Source organism: Leptinotarsa decemlineata, unplaced genomic scaffold, assembly GCF_025532065.1.
Source record: "Leptinotarsa decemlineata unplaced genomic scaffold, Ldec_3_MD MMD2_tig00026314_RagTag_RagTag, whole genome shotgun sequence".
Lineage (NCBI taxonomy): Eukaryota > Metazoa > Arthropoda > Insecta > Coleoptera > Chrysomelidae > Leptinotarsa > Leptinotarsa decemlineata.
The window spans coordinates 8,950,797-8,972,562 of record NW_027412684.1 but is presented as its reverse complement, the minus strand read 5'-3'; the positions used below and the strand labels follow the sequence as shown (position 1 = coordinate 8,972,562).

Genomic DNA, 21,766 nt, shown 5'->3' with positions numbered 1-21,766 from the left:
ATGTTTATCGCGCTATTACAGTACCCAATTCGATAGCGACAAGTTGCATTACTGTATCTTTATCATGCAGAAAGTAAATGTTCTGTTTCTGTTTAAAATCTGTTTTTCCGTTAATCAGCTGTCGCCCCCATACGAACGACAACTCTCAGAAGTTAAGAAACTTGTGCGAGCTGAGGACTAACGAGGTCTTACCTTTCAACGTGTGATTCCTAACACGGTTGCAAAATCATCGCAGCTTCAAGAAAAATACTACAACATAAGCATAAGCATGCATTGTGTGAAGCATGCGTGTGTATGTACGAAAAATGTGTGCATTATGTAATATTTGGGGACTCACAAACCAGTATAGCAGGACATCGACAGAAAATGACCACGTAGTCAAGTTGAAGATCAAACTCAAATTCAAGGTCAGATCATGAAATGGTGTAGGGGAGGAATCAGTTTTCAGGTTGAAGTGTGGAAACCTCCTTTTCAGTTGAATACACGCTCACATCATATGGTATATTGGCTTGAATCTTGGATAATATTGGGTTTTAAGAAGAATATAGTAATACATTTCAAATTGAAACATGTGTATTGCGACATGTAAAAGTTCATGTCGAGAATATATTTAGGTGTGAAAAATATGTCTTTTTCGCTGCAAAATGGTGTGTTGTGACTGTATACATTGTTTTGGAGAACTTCCAAACCCTGTTTAGCATGATTTTCGCAAATATAGTGTTGAATTTCAAATGATTAGATTGTATTGCAATACGTGAAAGTTCTTGTTAGGCGAGCATATGCATGTGTGAGAAATATCCATCTATTGTATTGCAAAATGGTATGACCCTACGCATCTCTTTTGAAAACTCCGCAAATCTCCGTCTAGCATAACCTGGGGGTTCAGTTTCAAGCTCAAACCAAACTGCTCTGTCAGATCTTGACATGGTGGGGGAGAAACAGACCAAACCTGCTCTTCAGTGGAAATCATATCAATATCATCTACTGTATGACTTCAGATTTGTAATCAATTATATTTCGAAAAGAAAACGTAGTGTGACATTTTAAATTATTACATCATTTTTAAGCATGCGGAAGTTCATGTAGGGCATGCATATGTGTGAGAAATATCAGTCTGTTCTCCTGTAAAATGTCAAGTGTTGACACTACATGTCTACAAATCTCCGTCTAGCATGACATTGGCGGAGAAGTCAAAGTCAAATTTTAGTCATCATGTTTGATACATGAATGTATATATGACACGTCACATTTTTACAAAAGATATTTTATCTTATAGCACTTATATCAATAACAGCACATGTTACACAAAAATATTATTTTTATTTTCATACTCTATCAGGAAGTAAAAACAACTTGCTACCAAAAAGTCTTTGACTTTTTTCTTGAATATGAGAAAATTTGTTTCATTATGGTTTATTTTTTCCTGATGGAAATCGTTTCTCCGTCTCGTTTAATGACAATGAATTTCCTCATTTCTTGTTAGCAAATGGGAATGAACGTAGCTTAATATTTTGTAAAGTTAAATGCATGGTAATGTGAAATTTTTTTTGTCTTGGAATGTTTTCTTACAAGATTCTTTGTATTTGAGATCAAAAATTAGTCTAATGAAGCGTTTTTGCCTTATAAAGATTCTATTTATTTCTGATGAGTGTCCCCAAATGGTAATATTTATATTAAGCCATAGTATATATCCAAGAGATTATGTCTCAAAAAATTTAATTTCATCGTTAAGAAGGCAAAATACGTTTTTCAGAGAAGTGCACAAGTATTCGATGTGATTATTGAAAGACAATTCAGTTTCGAAACCTAGATATATTTGGAAAGGGCGCTGATACTTACTTGAAGACTGGATAAATGTTGTTTTATTTCCATTATTTATTAAATGATTGTTTCTACACCAACATTCGAATTCATTGATTACTAGTTTCGTTTCATTTTCAATTTCATTCAGATCTGGGGACGTCACAATGGTGTGTCATTGACATACATGAAAACTCGACCCTCGAGAAAATCCTAGTATTTAGTTTCAAGGTTAAACCAAACTTCACCATCAGATTTTGCCAATGTGTGGAAAAAAGAGACCAAAGTGAGGCGATACCCACGTTTCAGTTGAAGTTACGTCAATATCATCCACTATGTTGGTTCAAATTGTAATGTAATCATATTTCAAGAAAAAATATAGTGCAGTATTTTGAATCATCATTAAGTATGCGGTACCTAGTTCATGTTAGACATGCATATGCGTGAGAAATGTCAGTCTGTTCTCCTGTAAAATATTATGTGTTGAGTCTACGCATCTGTTTTGGGGCAGATAATAACCTTGCATTTATTTCAAAGTCAAACCAAACTTGCCGGGTAAATCTGGCAATGACAGGTGAATGAATTTATTTTCGATCAAAGTGATGGCACATCCTACTTTTCAGTTATAGTTACGCTGATGTCATACGCTGTGAAGGTCGAAACGGAATGCAAAAGCTACATGCAATATCAAAATCGACAAGTTTTTGTCATACGGGATCAAGAAATACATGCAAAAACTATAGAAAATCGGCTCATCAAAGCAGTTCTCTTTCGACAATTTCTAAATTCTAACCAAACCTCAAGATTTTTCCAAATCCTACTATATTTATTTCTCTTCCGAATATGTATTCTGTAATTCAATTTCACTCTCTTCAGTGTTTTCCGTACATAAAAAAGACCTAAATAATAACTATTCTTTCATTCGTCATCATGATTTTTTTAACTTTCGATTTCGAGTGCAGAAACCCTAGGATAATTTCCTTTGTATGAATACTTGAAAACTCATTCCATTCGACATACACCTAACATATGTTAATTCTCTTAGTGATGACTGACTGACACAGAATTTTAGTTGTTTGTTCCTGAGCATATCATTTCGCGAGTAATTCATAAGTATATATATGATATACATTTGGAATCCTGAACATTTTTATGAGCTATTTTTCCGACAAATCAGGTTACCTTTTTAACATGGTGTAGTGTCGTGAAATGACAAAAAAAAAACATAAATGATACAATTATAATATCAATTTATATAAATATATTCTTCCGAATATTTGAAAACTTGTTTTTCAACTGCCTGTTTCAGAATTCATATATCTTTTTCCTCTACACAGATATCGCCTTCTGAGAGTTGCCCATCGGAATGCAACAGCCAGTTAACGATAAACACAGACACTTTATTGCTTATCCCTCACCGTTTGGATTCAAAAAGGTATTTCACTCTCACGATTTTGAGATAAAGCTTTCTGTCCTAATGTCTTATATTTCTCTTGTGAGAATATTCGATCAAGATTTCATTTCAATTACTTCAATCAGATTCTCAAATAGATATCCGAAAGAAAAAATATCTTTGGAGTGAATCTTTGATTATATTCCTATTTTCTCAATACGCTGCTTTAACAACTTCTTATTTATCAGTAGGTAATTTGCAACTGTCGGCCGCCGAGAACATTGGGAATACAGTTGACTAGCATCAAATATCAGTCTATCACTTCTTCCAGCAAATAATTCTCCATTCATTATCTTTGTTCATTCTACCAACAACGAACAGTGCTTGCATGAGTTGGTCTCGTCGAAATTGGCTAATTCGCCACAAAAATCCTAAAATCGAAGGTGTCGTCGTGTCATTCTGACACCACATCCGTTTTTTATATTCATTTATATGCGTCGGAGGATTTTTAAAGTTTATCATCACGTCCATGAGTCGTTCACTATCATTACCACTCTTTCAAAAATATTTGAAAACATTATTTCTTGGGTTAATAACTCAACACTGGTATCGTCACATTGATACAAACTATTCACAAAACTTATCAAGCGTCACGATAGCGCAGATGGTAGAGCGTCTGCTTCGTAAGCTGCAGATCGATGGATCGAGCCCCCGACAAGGCACGATTTTTTTATGTATAAAGTTTCACGGCCGCTGACGAAGCTGTAGGGTGTTCCACAAGGATCCGATCCGTGGTATCAAAATATGCAAAATGGACCTTAGATTTCCTTATGGCGTTTAACACGTAAAAATGATCCAAAGTGTGCTGGAACTCTTGTTGTTACTTTACTACTGGTGCCTCAGCTATACTTGTTTCCTTCAGCTATGCGTGTTTCCTTATAACAGTCAGTTAGTTTGGCGCATGTTTGGCAATACAGTCGATCATCACCTGTTAAAAGTTCCATTTTCAGATGATTCAACAATGAGCTTTGCAGGGACTGGTTATTAGTCATATTGGAAAACGCTATTTGAAGTTGCAGAAATTCACATACGTTTTTACTACCTCTTGAACATTTACTATAAAGTAAACGAGTGAGGATTTTTACAGCAAATTATTTACAAACACAAGACAAGATAGACTACAGAAACATTCAATCCAGAGTGGTCAGGAGTATTGATTTTGCTATTGTTTTGCTCACGAAGAGTGTTCAATAAGGACAAAGAATTCAGAACAATTCTCTTGTTGTCCTAACGAGTATCTAGTGGACTTCAAATACTCCAGGAAATCGATTGGGGGGAAAGATGATACATTCTTACGAAACTGCAGCTGCATGAACAGTTGTTTGACTTTGGTGAATAATTAGGAAACATTCTCGTCTTTGAAATTCTTCGTCATGAACAACACTTGTAAACTGCTATTTATCTAGCAAGTGTTTCCTGAATTATCTTATCCAATTTTCTCCTTAAGATTTTCAGGATTCGAAGATAAGTAATTCAATTTAAGCAGATTATAGACAAAGTAGATTTTCATTTCTTCCATTGAGTAACCTCTACGAACATTGCATTATCACACATAAAATACATTATAGATGACCTCTCTTATCTAGTTTTAGAAGGCTGTTGAAATAGCCTAGATTGTGAAGTTTACTCAAAATTTGAGGAATTCAAGGGCTACTGCTCTGTAAATGTTTTTCGTTAATTCACATAATGGAGAATTTGAACAAAATCGCAGTTGAACATTTCATTTATGATTCCGATGGTATTGGACCCTAACCCAGTACCCTCAAAAAAATATTTTTCGAACTCCATCTGTCAAGAGTCCAATTGACCTCACAGCGATGAAATTCAATATCTCACATCTAAATCACGACCGATAACTATAACAATAAAAATTGATGGTCTCATAGGTTGAGCTATCTCAACAACCGTAAACCAACCACTGTCCATAAATATAAAGCAATTTCCATCGATCACTTTATTTGTGTCAGTGATGCAAGCACATTAGCATTCCCCTTATAGGCTTAACATCGATGAAGATTTCAGCAACTTTTGTGAAAGTGTCTGATCTAATAACAAACGGACAGAACAGACAACTATTGTAATTCATTTAGCGGGTAATTTGGTATATCATTCTCATTGCATCTGTGTATCAATTTCTTGTATAGTAGGTTTCACGGTATAGTCTGTCCTTCCCAATTGGAACGGCAATACAAATAAGAGCACTACGAGGGATGTTCATGATCACTGCCCGGCAAATGGAAAATGTATATACTATCAGTGCTTTTATGTTCAAAGCGTCCCTGGTACAGTCATAAACATTTCTGGCCTGTGGCCCCTAGTCGCCCAGATAGTTAGTAAACGTGCTATCAAATATAGTTGAGGAATAAAGGCTCGGCTAGCTGGACTGGCTGAATACTAATTATTTGGCCGTTTCACAATATTTCTTTTCATCAGTGCCGTATGTTCGTGGGGTTAGGTGAGGTAGTGAGTGATTTTGCAAACCGATTTTTGAAAACTTTTTCTAGATATCAATTACCCTAACACCAAACTGATATTTTTCCACTCGACGAGCGTTTCGCTAAAAGGTTAGCATCTTCAGGAGAAGCAAACTGATACTGAATCTAAAGACAAGGGTTAGCTGTTATATATAAACCTAAAGTTTTTTGGTCCGATGTTGACTTTGTTTGTTAAATGATGATTATCCTAATTGATTTTTCGGTAATTAACTAGTGGAACCACTACCTGCAAATTAATTTGTCCGCTTTTAAATCTATTGTTGACAAATTAATTTGCAGGTATTGGTTCCAGTAGTTGATTATCGAAAAATTAATTAGGATAATCATCATATAACAAACAAAGTCCACTTCGGACCAAAACACTTTAGGAATATAAACAGCTAACCCTTGTCTTTAGATTCAGTATCAATTTGCTTCTCCTGAAGATGCTAACCTTGTTAGCGAAACGCGCGTCAAGTGCAAAAATATCAGTTTGGTGTTAGGGTAATTGATCTCTAGAAAAAGTTTTCAACTTTCACACCAAAGGTTACAATCTCATCGTTTAAACCGATTTTTGTGAAAATCTTAGTGTTTTTGGGTACTTTCATCAATATGGTTTTCTGGAGACCTTTTGAAACAAATGATAACATTACGTGTGAGGAATCTGTGTCAATCGACAGGGATCCGGAATTTGAAAATAAGGATTTACATGTTAAGTTTAGCGAGTAATTTTAAATATTCATGAATGCTCGAAGAAGGAAAACTGTCACACTTCACAGAATGCTATTGTGAATAGAATATGCGAGTCAACGAAACTATCTCGTTCGACAGTTCTTCGAGTCATTAAAATAGGGGATGTCATTGACCATGCAATGAAACGAAAACAAAGGAATAAAGAATTTGCAAACGATGATGGTGCTACAAAAGATGTGTTTCGGCGAACAATTTATGAAATATACCAAAAAAATGAAGTACCAACCTTGGAAATGATTTGGTATAAATTACTTGACTATCAAGATTATAATTACAAATCTTCAGAAACTCTACTAGGTGTCTTATTGTCTTGTGGTTTCGAATATAAAAAATTGAACAATCGGATGGTCATAATGGAATCGACACGCATTGTTCAACTCCGACAAGAATATTTGAGGCGAATGAAAAGCAACCGAGAATCCAGCAGACATATAATCTACCTTGACGAAACTTGGTTTGACACCCATGATGCCAAATATGCCTGGGTAGACGAAACCAAGTATTGTGCTTTGAACACACCTTCTTCCAGGGGAAAACGTGTTATAATTTTGCATGCTGGGAATGAAAGTGGATTCGTACCTACGCTTTGCTTATGTCGGCCAAAAATATAAAAGATTCGTCTGCTGATTACCACGAAGATATGACTGCGGCTTTATTTGAAACCTGGTTTAGTGACCAGCTTCTCCCAAATATTCCTCCAAACTCGGTTATTGTTATGGAGAACGCTTCGTATCATTTTCGGTTATTGACTAAAATACCAAACAATAACACAAAAAGGCAGATATTGTTGATTTCATGCGAAATCATGACATGGAAATACCCGAAAAGATTCCAACGAAAAAGGTATTACTGGCGACCATAAAACAACGTAATTTCAAAAAAGAGTATATTATTGATTAGATGTGTGAAACACGTGGTTATATTCTCTTACGTTTGACTCCATACTATTGTGTGTTCAATCCAATTGAAATGGTTTGGGCCACAATGAAATAAAGCTTGCGGAAATGTAATCAGTCACCGACTTTGAATGCTGTGGTGCTTGACAATATAAGGCGAGTGGTGAATGAAGTAGGTAATAGTGATGTGTGGAAGAACTGTGTGGCCCACGTTATAAAAGAAGAGAACAAATATTATGTGCAAAGTTCCATAAAACCAATCGTTATTCAACCCGATGATGATTTTTCTAGCAATTTTGTTGGCCTCTACTATTTTGTGTGACGAGAATTCGGTGTGATTATTTGTGTTTTCATTGTATTTCAGAGTTTTCGACTCGGAAATCAACTACCTTAAATTTCGAAGTTTTTCATAATTATCCATGGCGGAAAAATTCAGTTGAGATACCTTTTTCATGTGGTGATCAATTGCTATGATTGTAAGAATAAGTAACTGAAAAACTATCACTGAAAAATAATATGCCGACGCCTATGTCGAGGCGGGAATTTCTCTGTGCTGTTCCAATTGGTATTGGAAATACTATATATGGTATTGGCTAAACGATTATAATAGCAATTAGACCCTCAAGTTGTAAAACCCGAAATCACAATATTACACTACACTACACTACACAATAGGATTAAAACAGATGGGATTTATTGCAGTTGATAAACCAATACCGTTTAGAGTGAAACATAATATAAATAGATTATTGGAAATTTTATCATAGTTGACATAGGTTATTCATTCATCAGAAAATCAGAGACAAGGCAAAATATTTCTCAGCTTTAGAGAAAGCATCATAGATGTTACATTCGCATATTTTTTACAAAAATTATTTACCATGGGGACTTTCTTTAAGCACTTCCTATCTTTAAATTTTGTATTCATATTGTAGTAGATCATGCCCGGGGGAAAGTAGCGCCGGCCGCCACTGGTAGCCATAGGAAAAACGTGACGCAGCTAAGAGCGCGATGACTCCCTGCCGCTCGAGAAGCAGCAAGAAACATGCTACCGATGTCGATGGAACTTCGGCGAAAATTCTACGATGTTGCTGCGAGCGTATACGGACAGTACAGTACACAGTGAAGTGGACGTTACAGTGCGTTACGCGAAGTAATCTAGTAAGGCGATATACATTCAAATAACTGTTGAAGTTTCAGTGTTCAAGTTCAAGTGTTTGTTGTTTTTAAAGTGAAATAAAGTTAAGTTTGATTATTCAGTGTAGTCAATTTTATTGGTCCACCCACGGGGAAAAACGTAACAGTATTTATCCAAGTGGTCAAGTTGGAGCGCATCCGAAACGTACAATTTTCCATTACTCTGGCAGGCTGAATTAAATCGATGGCATAGATTATTTTGGCTTTGAGGACCGTTGTGGTTTATGGCTTATTCGCATACACCTGCGACTTAAAAAACCACAAGAAAAAGTCTAACGGGGTCAAATCGCACGATCTCGGTGGCCAATTCATATCACCTCCACGTTAGATGACCATGCTCTCAAATTGCTCGTGCAAAATATCAAATGTAGCATGAGCTGTGTGACACATAGCGCCGTCCTGTTGAAATCACATGTCGTTGGTGTCCAGATCATCCAATTCAGGCCAAAAGAAGTTGATGGCCTGACCAACGTCGTTCTCAAAGAAATATGGACCGATGACACCGCCAGCCCAAAATCCAGACCAGTGACTGCATTGGATGCTCTTGGATCTCATGTGTATTGGTATCGCTCCAAATTCGACCCATTCATCCAGAAATGGGCCAAATCGCTGAAGATGATTTTTCGATGAAAAATAGGGTCAGTTGCCAACTGCTCCAGAGCCCATTCAGCGAACACACGTCGTTGTCTATGGCCGTTCATCTTCAGTTTCTAGGTCAGTTGAATTTTGTAGGGTGCAGCCCCAAGTCAAGACGCAAAATTCGCCAAGTTGTGGTCTGCGAAAGGCCGAGTTCTTGTGAGCGACGCGAAATCGAGTTCCTCGGAATCTCCTGCGCACTCTCACAGACAGCGGCGATGTTTTCGGCATATGTTGCGTTTCGTGCCTTTTCTATATGCGGATAATAATCATTTAATAGAAAACAAAACTGATAGATCTTTTTCACAAAAGACCAATGATCAGTCGTTGCCGATTATCAGTTGAATAAGAATTCTTGGAGGATCAGTACTAATCCCTTGTGAAAATGATGTTAGCAATACAATTAGTAATTCTATTTTTGGACTTTTTCCACAAATAACATTCAGACCAATGGACTCATGTTTTCAAAAACGCATTTTCCAATGTCTAGTTGGCCTTTAATCGGAAGAGAGGTGTACTAATTTCAATTAATCTGTTTTCCAATACGACTCTTCTTTTCATTTCGACATTGTTGTTGCTTCATGCAATTCGCATTTCGCAAAATGCTTGGACACGGTAAAGCCTCAGGGTTGAATTCCAGAATCAACACGATTTCGAATCAATCGTATGTTGTTCTAAAAATGTATTGGTTAGTAGTTTCGATGAATTTACCGAATTTCTCTGCGGAGCTTTCACTTGACAGAAACAATTCAATTCCGCTGAAACTCAGTTAGGGTTGAAATTATATATCCAACTTTCAGTTGTTCCGATTTATTCCTCAACAGAATCAATTTTATCTAATCTACTCCACAGATCTGCCGAAAACATGAGCTCTTTCCATGCGGCCTGATCAGAAGCGAAAGAAGCAAGGAAGCCCTTCTTTTAAAAGTTCAGAATTACCTCTGGATACTTGACATGAAACATAGAACACATAGAGTGATAGAGTTTCACTTTGACAGCTGACTGTTCAGGCTATTTTGTTCCTAATTAATAACCTATGTATCGCCCGAAAATGAAAAATTCTCAGGACCTAATCATAAAAACGAAAAATACTATCAAAACTCATATCGCTTATATTTTCGATGATTTTGCTTACCTCAATGCACGTTTACCATGCTTCTTTAGATGAGACGAAATCCATCACATAATCTGAAACTAACAAAACAAAAATTACAGTTTGTAATCCTCAAAACATTTTAATGGTATCATTTTTTTACAGTGCAATGGCAGGAATGAGGGTCGATTTAATGCCTGTAATGTTTAGGATATAAATGGATCACATACGTGATAAAATCTATAAGACTGGCACATGAAAATTATAAATGAATAAACACGATGAAGGCCGTCAGGTTGGATTGCAGAAAACAGGGCTCGAATGTCACATTCTAAAGATATTTTGTTTTGAAATGAGCATGGTATTACCGAGAGTAAGTTATATCTTGTATAATATTCAACATTAAACAAGCTGAGTGGAATATAAATGGAAAAAAATCTACAAGGATATTTATGATGAATTGTTCTTATTCTCTGAAAGATATTTCTGGAATTTCTCAAGAGTTTAAACCTTTCATTATCTAAAATAAGAAAACTTTTTGAAAACTTCGGGAACAGAGTGTAAGAAACGCAATTTGAACATTTCACCTCCAACAGGTACTTCCATAATATGAACCCTCGTACATTACTATCATGTGTGTTCCACAAGGCCCAATTCTGGGTCCAATGTTATCTCTTTTGTATGTAAACTACTAAAGAATGTAGTTCATGTGACATGAAGGGCTCAGTTTTCTCAGTTTAATTTAATACCCAGAAAATTAACATTGTTAGATTCAGCTGTGACCAGAATAAATGGGAAAACTGCAACATTACTATCAACATGGGTATATTTCGACAGTTCGAACTTCCATTGTCTAATATAATATATATTGATTTGAAATCCCTGAAAGAATATGTGAAATATTTAAAAAATGTTTACAGATTCTTGCAGGGATTTCAAATCAATTTATATTATATTAGACAATGGAAGTCCGAACTGACTAAATACACCACTAAACATTGTCAATCACCTTCAAACAAACATGGGTATGATGACAGAAAAAACATTTTGAATTCTTCATGTTTGAATTGTCTTTTCTCTCTCCCTCTCATTTCTATTTCTCAGTCTCCAATCTATTTCATGTCAATTCATTGGCTGCTTCATACTATGCACAAGTACAATCGAGATTTCGTTAGGACGTCAGTTTTGGGGGAAACCACAACATCAGTAGATATTTTTCTTTTAGACCAATCAACGAATACTATTTGAAATCAGAAACCTTCTTGAAGTACAAAATTCAGTTTTTCCAAAAAATTGTTCTTATAATTATCAATATAACAACTGTGGATTAAATAATCATGTAATAACTATGGCACCAACGTTCGAGTCGTTTTTGAACGGTTTTATTTAGCCTTGCCCTAATTGAAGTTTGACCTCTTTCTGTTGTCAGATTGATCTGATATTCGGTACACACATTTATAATAAGGGAGCCCAAGCGGGGATTTCGGGATTTACTAAAGCGCGGCAGGTTGATTTACAGGGGGATACCTTGTACCAAGTTAAGTACCTCCACCAAATATGAGCCCCATATATAAGGCCGTCTGTGAGGGATAAAGGATCAGATTAGTAAATAAAAAATTGATCATCAAAAATTCTCGAGCGCGTCAGATTAAGGTAGGGTGAGTTAATTACCTGCTAAAAAGTGTATATTCCAGTAATCTGACAATTTGAGAGTGACGCAAAGAAAGGGGAGGGCAACAAAGTTGTAAAAAAATAACGTCATTTCGACATTTTCGAGCGTATCTGATTTTTTTTTATTTTGAAGGAAATAGTTCAAAGATAACGAAAAATATATAATCTGACGATTTCCGCAAACCGAAATAACAAAAATTCGTCGATAAAGTTCGATGCGTGCAGGTGTGTGATACCTATATTTCTCTCTCCGAGTTTCTATTCCTCTATTCTCTATTCACTTTTTCTCTATCTATTACTCTCTCACTCCGTCCCCACTCTGAATTATGTTGCCATGACTCCATCACAGCTGATCACAGAGACTCGTTCGTGATGAAAATGAAGATGATGATTAATTAATCAATTAATTGATGGATGTAGCCGTTACTACGTGGTAGGAAATTATAATGAAGAAAAGAGAAATTGAACGTTCTACTATTTTTTACCACTTTTATTTGTAACTAACGTTACTGCAAACAAACAAATAAAAGTGTTAAAAAACATGGAAAGTTTCATTTCTCTTTTCTTCATTGATTAATCAATTGATTATAAAAAATTAAATTTTTTTGAGCATTTTTTTTAAATTATCTTCTCATAAATACAAGTATTCTATTTAAAAACATACACTTATTTATTTGCATGCTAATTCCTGAGCTTTTCAATCAATTGAATTCAATGAATTGAAAAAAATTTAAAAAAATATTGTTTTTGTCAGATTAATCGAATCCCTCTAGATGATCGTCAGATTATAAGACAGCACATCTAAAACATAAATATGAACCATATATATCTTAATCTGACGCGCTTGAGTATTTCAAAATGGCGAATTTTTTTTGCACATTATAATAATGGCCGCGAGTTTGCGTCAGATCTAAGTCGTCAGATTAGTGAATGAGACCTTTTTTTGTTGCACTTAACACCCCCTTAGAAAATCTGACGCGCTCGATAATTTTTTTTTCTTTTCACTTTTAACCTTTACGTACAACCACCCACATCATGCAAACAATCAGATCAACATACCAACATTATTAAAAATACGTAAGACATTGATGCTATCAATATCTGACGCGCTCGAGTATGTCCATGCAACAGTATTTTTTCACATATTCAAAAATCTATAGCCGCTTCCCCCACCAATGAAAAGGTATATATTACATAATATTTTTTCTTCTCATCATCTGAGCTTTGCCACCTAATATGTCCCAATGACGCTCGAGTAAATCCCCATTTTGCATCGTGGGCTCCCCTGTTATTAGTTTTGATGATAATATAAGTTAATTGATATTGCATTATTGTAAATCCAAGATGCCCGAAGCTACAAAATGTCGGATCACATATTTTTTCTAACTACCTCGAAATGGTTGACTAGTACTATAGTAGTACACTATTAAAAAGATTTAAATCCAATATAATCTATGCACAGAACTTTGTCAGAATCAGAATCTGGATACAAGCATGGGTCTCCCACCCAAGTCAAGATTTTGTATCGTGTCGAGGACCGTATGGCATTAGGGTGGATAAAAATCTGAAACTGAAAACTTGAAAATAAAATTAAAAAAAATCATGTTAAACGGTTTTATCGAAAATATGATAAGAATGATGTAGATAATATACCAAAAACTAAAAAATAATTCGGGAGGTAGCAGTCATCACACCACTATCCTCAATAATCTACTGTATTGATCAGTTGAAAAAATAACAAAATCGTTGGGTGGAAACGAGTTCTTCCTTTATTTTTTGTTTTTTCTATAGAAGACGAAAAAATTTGGAGATTCATAAGTAGGTTTGATTGAATTGAATAAAAGAACTAACGCACAAACTCTAAGCTGACTTGAATTTAATAGAGAAAGAATATAAATCAAACTCGAATCATATATCATTAAAATTTTCTTCAAATTGATCCGCCACTGTGAGGATGACGCAAATAACCATAGAGGCATAATATATTAACGGTAAAACAGGAAATGACTATAAATATTCCGCATAAACTAGAAGTCATTTTCAGATTCAAATCAACTACCCACTCACTGCAATGAAAATCACAGACACATTTTCAATCAAATGAGAAAAATGTTCATTACCTCAAGATATCTCCGTATATATATCCGTAAACCAATTCCAATCAAATTGTCATAACCATATCATAAATACTCTTTAGTTAACTGCATTGCCTTATTATCAGCAGTGTTATTTGCCAATTGATAATATTTTTTTATAGATAATAGTTATTTGAACAATTATAACACATCTCCATAGACTACTTACATGTTTCAATATTTTTCAGTATTTATTACTAAAATTACAAGTTCATATACAATTATCCCTTTCACAACTTACTTAAAGCAGTTGATGCTTGCAACTGGATACAAATTTCTAGTTTTTTTGAGAAATAGCCAGCTATTGAAAGAATAATACTATGATATTTATTAGCACTTTTTATTTAACGTAACAGATTAAATATTTCCCACAGCATGAGCTTTTTTTATCAGCATTTATTAAATTATTCAGAATAGTCCAGTTATTATAGTATCTCAATTCAAAGAATGCATTAAAATGGGAACAACTATCTGATAAACTATTTAGGTTAGGTGTAGGGAACCCCTAAATGAAATCGAAGCTGATTGAATTTTATATTGTTCAGATCAAAAACATACAGGGTGTTCTGTTTGAAATAACAAAGTTATCTTTGCCCGAAATTATAAAAAAGTGACGATGATTTTTTACCATTCTGTATAATATTGAGAAACGGGTTTTATCGAAATATCAATAGCCCAAAACCTCTTTTATGCTTGGTAAAAATTCTAAGGGATGATTTCTATACATTTTCGATGTTTCTTTAGTTTCCAATTGTACCCAGCAATTTCATAAAAAAATCAATAAATCGAGAACGGTTAAGTTAGGTACTTTGTACCTTTTATGAAAACATATTATTTTTTTCTGAGCTATTCAAAAGTATTCCATTTAAAAAAACCCAACTTCGATATGTTCCACTTTTTTGAGCTACCCTGTAGACTCCAAAATAATTTCCATTTGCAGCCTTAATCAATATATACAGGGTCCTGCAACAGTGGCGCGGTGTTCCATATCTCTATATAGGAAGCAGATAGGAATCTAATTTTCTATAATATTACCTTATTGCTCGAGCTCGACAAAATAAAAATATTGGCGGTCACACAGGGTGTTCGATTTTTTCTGGGCGGATCCCAACTGTGTCTTTTTAGATGGCAACCTATATTTTTTATCGCTTTTTCGGTTTCTTCATAGAAAATAAAATAAACTTTATGTTTATCTGCACTTCGAAAATATTGACGGTTTTCGAGATATCTAGCATGACAGGTTTTTTTTCCAATATTCGTCACTCAGAATATTTGAAATTATAAAGTGGTGCCAAGTCCAGTTGAAATTTTTTTTTGGTCGAATATTCTACATTGGTAACTCTCTCAAACGATATATCTGAAATCGACCTGTGATATACAGGGTATGAAAAACCGCTTGCCAAATATTGTAAATGAAACTTTGCAAAATCTTCCTTATATTAAATGGAATACCCTGTATATTATTGATCCATAAGAAGCGCCAACGAAACCTCTACAAATTTCATTGAGTATTCCCTATGGCTAAGTTCAATAGTTTTTCTTAAATGAGCATTTCTTTCGAAAAATGGTCATTTTTTCAAAGCGAAATCCATTTGACGACTGATAAGAATATACAAAAAATACCCTTTCCTTAAAATATCGCCCATTCCTAAAATTACCTGTTGCTAGGTAAACAAGTTGCGAATTACACCACAAAATGGACGTTCTTGAATAGTTACAATAATTTCAAAAATCTCGGAATTTGTGCCTTATTCTTTCGGTCTAAAACAACCTTTCAGCGAATGAAATATTCATTGGAAATCAAGTAGTCTGGCAAATGACAGAACAAAATATTTGGCTGCAAATGAATATTGAAATTTTTAGTCAATCGTGAAGTTGAACTGTCGGTATAATTTCATCAGAATGTTGTTATCAAAAAGTGATTTGATTGATATGATTTTCATATTAGGTGAATCAGACAGGAATTGTTTATTGGCAAGTAGAATTTATTCTCAGCGGTATCCAGATAGAAGGCATCCAGGTGAAAGATCTTTCCGAAAGGTCTTGGGACGATTCGTTGAAACTGGATCTATTAATTATTCCAAACATGAGCGCATCAAGCCAGCTACTAATGAAGATAATGAATTGCAAGTTCTTCTTGCTGTTGAAGAAGTTCCTAGTAGGAGTCAACGACAAATTGGGGAAATAGTGGATATAAGTGAGAGATCAGTGCAACGAGTATTGAAGAAACATCGCTTGCATCCATACCACGTTCAGTTACATCAAGAACTACTGTATGCTGATTTCGAGAAAAGAGTGAGATTTTGCAATTGGGCCATGAACAAAATTCGTCGAAACGAATATTTTTTCAATAATATTTTATGGTCGGTTGAATCGACATTCCATAAAAATGGATTTGTAAATCGACATAATTACCATTATTATGCGACAGAAAATCCTCACTTATTGAGACAGGTGGATTATCAACATAGGTGGTCGATAAATGTCTGGGGAGGCATCATTGGAGAATATGTAATTGGTCCATACTTTTTTGAGGGACATATGAATAGTGCAATGTATCTCAATTTCTTACGAAATGATTTACCAGGTTTGTTAGATGAAATTCCTCTTGACCTCCGCAATAGAATGTGGTTACAACATGATGGTGCACCTGCTCACTATTCGGCAGAAGTGAGAGATCATCTAAATGAAGTATTTCCCAATAAATGGATAGGACGGAATGGGCCTGTACGGTGGCCCGCTAGATCACCAGATTTGACGAAACTAGATTTTTTCTTATGGGGATACATGGAAAATATGGTTTACGTTGAGCCACCAACTTCTCCCGAAAATATGCGACTTAGAATAACGAATGCTTTTCGCAGCATTACACCAGCTGTCTTGCGCAGGGTAGAACAGTCTTTCAAACATAGACTTCAGCTCTGCATTCAAGAAAATGGAAGACATGTTGAACATATTTTATAAAAGTTTCATTATCAACCTTAATTAAACTCTCCCTTTTGTAGTTTTGTAATTTGCCAGTTGACAAATTTGAATATCTAGAACTCAAGCTCTGAATGAATATAATAACATGAAAAAAATAGTTATTTATAATGTTTCTTTCTTTTAACTTGTTTGGTTTGATATTGCACGATTTATGAGTGAAATTCTGCATCCAATGAAAAAATAATTCTCCATTTAGCAAAAAGTGATAGGTACATACATTTATTTCGTTAAAAAATATTTGTTTGGACACCTTCTAATGTACAAAATTGAAACAAGATATCTTTCGTATATTTTTATCAGTCGTCAAATGGATTTCGCTTTGAAAAAATGACCATTTTTCGAAAGAAATGCTCATTTAAGAAAAACTATTGAACTTAGCCATAGGGAATACTCAATGAAATTTGTAGAGGTTTCGTTGGCGCTTCTTATGGATCAATAATATACAGGGTGTTCCATTTAATCTAAGGAAGATTTTGCAAATTTTCATTTACAATATTTGGCAAGCGGTTTTTCATACCCTGTATATCACAGGTCGATTTCAGATATATCGTTTGAGAGAGTTACCAATGTAGAATATTCGACCAAAAAAAAATTTCAACTGGACTTGGCACCACTTTAAAATTTCAATTATTCTGAGTGACGAATATTGGAAAAAAAAACCTGTCATGCTAGATATCTCGAAAACCGTCAATATTTTCGAAGTGCAGATATACATAAAGTTTATTTTATTTTCTATGAAGAAACCGAAAAAGCGATAAAAAATATAGGTTGCCATTTCAAAAGACACAGTTGGGATCCGCCCAGAAAAAATCGAACACCCTGTGTGACCGCCAATATTTTTATTTTGTCGAGCTCGAGCAATAAGGTAATATTATAGAAAATTTGATTCCTATCTGCTTCCTATATAGAGATATGGAACACCGCGCCACTGTTGCAGGACCCTGTATATAATGAAATCGAGAAATTTTCGAAAAAATTAATGATTTGGTTTACAGGGACCATGTCGTGATGGGTTCCCCACCTTGTATATAAAAGCTAAACGCATTTATATCTCAAACTTTTTTCATTGTTCAATAATGTCGCTCTCTTGTTCAAAAATTTAAATAGAAGTTCGACGTGACACTGTTTATGACTAGATACTGCATTATATGCACTTGCATGTTTGCATATGTAAATGCATATAATTCTATTTTCATAGCGTTATTGCATATTTTGGTACTTTTTCGTTAACCGTGCTTATTTCATTAATTATATCTTGGATAAAAAATTACTCAGGCCAATTTACGACTGATGACACTGTGATTTTCTGCAAGATTTGTGAAAAGCGAATACCTTCATCAAAAAAACATCAAATCGAACAACATTCAAAATTTAAACTCCAAAAAACCGTCTTCCCAAAATTGCTTTACATCACCTGTCTAATCCATGGATTACATCCAGTTGCGGAAGAGATCAGAAACGAGATCGGGATAGTCTACAAAAAAAAGTGTTTTTAAAAGTACCATCGTGGGTAGAAGCATATAAAGAGCAGCTACCAAACGTAGCAGTACACCTAGAACCTATGTTAATTTGGAACACAAAAGAAATGTTAAAAAAAATTTACAGTTCAGACGTCAATACAATCAATTCAAGCCAGCTGGCATTTGAAGATCCCTCAATCAAAAAAAGTATAGTTCATATTGAAACACATTTCAGCCATATAAATAACCGATGCAATTCAGAAACTGGAAATTGAAAACCTTCCCCTATGCAAGCCTTGGAAAACATGATTGAACAGAGTAACGCCCTTCCGAGTTCACTATCGTAAAAGGTTCGTGGCAAATTAAATGCAGTTTTATATAAAAACCCCGGTATTGAAAGAATAAATAAAATTGACACATTTATCAACGGCATCTGACAAACCCGGCCTGAAGAGATTCCAGAAATGGTGCCAAATTTCAAGTTCTGTCCGGTAACGTCAGTTGACGCCGGAATGTCATTTTCAACCAATTAATTAATAATAAGAGACAATTGTCACAAGTTTGCTGCAGATAAACCGGAAAAATATGATATTGTTTAGTTGTCACAAGAATTATATTAATAATATACGACTGTACTAAAAAGGCGGTTGATGGAAACTGAGACTGAATTAAACCTTCGAGTAAATTATGAACTTCATTCTCACACATTATAATTGCCACAAAATATCCTTTCATTTCAATCAATCCACCGGAATACACAGACATAAAATACGCAAAAGTCGATAATATCAAAGATTGAATTTTGTAATACTTGTTGTATTAACAATTTCAACAAGCGGTTCGTATCCTGTAGTTGTGACACGAATCTGTTAAAATCTAATTAAGGCGTATAAAGATATACCTCATGCAGCAACTAATTATTACTGAATACGATAATTTTTGCTTTAACATGATTTTATGTAATTACCCGGAGATATTTCGCCATCACCCAATTAATTGTAGACGCGAAACTTATTGCATTATCTCTCCGAGAAATAACAGAATGACCGGCCATTCGCCGTTTTCTTCGTGGAGCGGAAAAATATGAAAGGAAACTGAATTTCACTCACGGTTGTAGAATTGGGAAATAAACAACGTAATTTTTAATCCGAAATATAGCGGTTTCAGATAGCATTCTTCGACTGACCAGTTGCTTCACAATAAATGTCTGTTGAAGGCACATTTTAGAGCTTATGACACAGAATTATAAATCATGAGTTTTTGTAGCTCCATATCGCTATAAATATATAAATATATTCTATTGCATTGTGGTTTATATTGATCGATAGAGAATTTTCTGTACTCTTTACATCGATGCTGTACATTTCTTTTTCCAAATTTTAATCTTTTTGCCTATTTTCAGCTCATTACTTTATGATGTCATTAGGCGTTTGTCAGCCAATTTTTCTCTACGAATTCAAATCGAACCAAAGCACTGCCAAAAAAGTCCTAAAAATTAAACAGGCATTTGGCAATGATGGTGTTGGTTTGAAGGTAATTCATTTTCATTAGTTCGGACTTCCATTGTTTAATATGATATAAATTGATTCGAAATCCCTGAAAAAATCTGTAATTTTTTTTTAAATTACTGAAAAACAACAATTACATTAAGCGAAAAAACTGAAATCACAACCAAAATAAAATACAAGCAACAACCAAAAAATCAAGTGCTTTCACCTATCCCCTCTTCCCTCTCTCCGCTTCATCGGTTTTAGCGGGAGATGACCGTTTAGCGGGAGATGACCGTTTGGCGGGAGTTGGTCGTGTTCCGCCTGATTAGAGGTTCCCATATGTTGCGTATCTCTACGCTAGCTTAGCTAAATGCGTTGTTGAACAACATATACGCGGCTTCCTTGAATTTTCTCCTAAACCAGTATTCCTCCATGTGGATGATTTCAGCTTGAGCCCCCTGGATTTCATGAGGCTGCTACGGATAGTGTTCCCAGATCTGAAGCAGTTTCTGATGTTATATTTGGATCCAAATCTTCTTATCGGTTGTGGCGGCTTCTTTTCCTTGTGAGGCTCTTGCTATCTGTTCCACCATCACTTTGGTTTAAAACGTATTGGGAAGGTCAATGGGAAGGTCAAAGAGCTCGAAGAGCGGGTGCCCCACGATTTGTTATAGAGGTGATCCTCTGTGACAACAGGAGACGTTCAGAACAGTGGTTAGACAATAAACCCTTGCAGGTTGCAGTGGAGGGTCGAATATCCCACTCTCTTTGGACCCTAACCTAGACATCGATGAGCCACTCAGAAACTTCCTAAAGGCAAAAACTCACCAAAAAATGACCATGGTTAGTGTATGGTGGTCAGCGACTGGTGTGATTCATTATAACTTTCTGCAACCGTGCCAAACCATCACAGCAGAGAAGAATAGGGACCGACGAAACAAGCTGAAGGTATGCTGGTATACTTAGAGAGAGGAATAGGGTTTTCTCCACTGTTATTAGTCTAATCAACGAATACTAAAATATTCCTGAAATGAATAGTGTAGAAGCCAAAATTAGTACAGATGTAGGAGAAAGTGTCCATAGCAACATACTACAATTGCTGAGAGGTCGTTGTGGAGCTTCGGTAATAGGAAGTCTCCATAACTTTGGCATCCAACGAAAAAATGTTCATATACTCAAATAATCTACATAAAATCGTCATGATTTCATTAATGGAATGTGATGTAGTATGAAACATGAAAGCCAAAATGATTGTTGAAGAAGCATATTTGCTTTTTTGTGACTGATCAGTCAAAACTTCAAAATTCTTGGAATAAGGTAAGCTATTCTCACAGGATAATATCGCACGGCTTTTGTCAAATAGTCTAGGTTCTTATCTAATTACCAAAACAAGAGATTGCGTCTTCGTTAGTACCTTAATTCCTTTCTATGCAATTTAATTTCAATTAAGTAGTAGCCATTTTGAATCTTTGAATCCTAATTTATTTCAACGAAGAAAACCTTCAACTTCCAATGTATTGTATATAACGATTTCGAAGGATAATTTCAATGCACTATTATAGGAATCCAAACCATCCACAGAAATATAATTTATTTTCTGTTCATTCAACTGTTAAATCTGTTTTTCCGTTAACCAGCTGTGGCACCCCTACGAACGAAAACCCTCAGAAGGCGAAACTTGTGCGAACTAAGGATAAACGAGGTCTTACTTTTAACGTACCTT

General features: G+C 35.0%; 1 protein-coding gene across 4 annotated transcripts in view; it reads right to left on the bottom strand.

The window, feature by feature from the left end:
* LOC111506102 (uncharacterized) overlaps nt 1-21,766 on the bottom strand; it is a 259,371-nt gene that overhangs the window by 171,823 nt on the left and 65,782 nt on the right. For all 4 annotated transcript variants that reach the window (XM_074181729.1, XM_074181728.1, XM_074181732.1 and 1 more), the window contains one exon: nt 10,345-10,397. The gene's annotated coding sequence lies outside the window, so the exon portion shown is untranslated. The remainder of the gene's footprint in view (nt 1-10,344; nt 10,398-21,766) is intronic.